The sequence below is a fragment of the Theobroma umbraticum genome, unplaced genomic scaffold, assembly GCF_002168275.2.
Source record: "Theobroma umbraticum cultivar Fairchild unplaced genomic scaffold, ASM216827v3 scaffold_60.0, whole genome shotgun sequence".
In the NCBI taxonomy this organism is placed as follows: domain Eukaryota; kingdom Viridiplantae; phylum Streptophyta; class Magnoliopsida; order Malvales; family Malvaceae; genus Theobroma; species Theobroma umbraticum.
This window is the reverse complement of record NW_018397288.1, coordinates 52,501-53,438: the sequence shown is the minus strand read 5'-3', so window position 1 is coordinate 53,438 and position 938 is coordinate 52,501.

Genomic DNA, 938 nt, shown 5'->3' with positions numbered 1-938 from the left:
ACCCATTTAGTAAAGCATTCTGTTGCTGCTAATATCCAAGTATACCTTTTAGAAGGAGGATTGATAGGTCCAATCAAATCAAATGCCCAAGTATGAAAAGGCCATGGAGCAGTGATGTTATGAAGTTGTACAGCTGGAGCATGTATAGCATTCCCATAAATTTGACACAGATAACACTTCCTTGCATAATTCACTACATCCGCTTCCATAGTAGGCTAATAATACCCAAGATCCAAAAGCTTTTGATAAAGCTTCCTTCCACCTTTATGTTCTCCACTACTACCTACATGCACTTCTTATAACAATGGATTGACATTAGTTGGAGAAACATATTTCAATAGTGTTCTTACAAATAAGAGTCTAAACAAGTCATTTCCTTTAAGGAAGAAATGTTGAGATTTTCTCTTGAGTTTTCTTGCATCTTGAAAGTTAGTTGGTAAAATTTCATTTTGGAGAAAATCAATATAAAGCCTACGCCAATCACCAACACTTCCTAAAAAATTACACTCTTGTACATCTGATGGTTCAGAACATCTAGTGTAAGCTTTTAAAGCTGTAAAGCATCTTTAGGCATAGATGGCCAAAAAGATCCTGCCTTTTGGAGAAAGCGGTGTAAAGGTGGTCCTTCCTCCCCACACCATTGCTCATGGACTATTCTCAATCTTTCTTTTGCCTTTTCCTCATAAACACATCTAGCTAGAACTCCATTACTTCCTTTGTGGTAAAGTGTAACATGAATCAAAATATAGTGCTTCAAGTGTGGAATAGCAATAGAATTAGTATTAAGCAGCCCTACTATGATAGGTTTTCACCAATCCTCTTTCTCATAAATTGGAGGCTATAATAGTTCACTGGATGGACATAAGATAGTCCTCTTAAGTACAGCTACAGGAATACTTCGTTCTTTATCCGAAATATGGATTTTAGAAGCCAAAGTA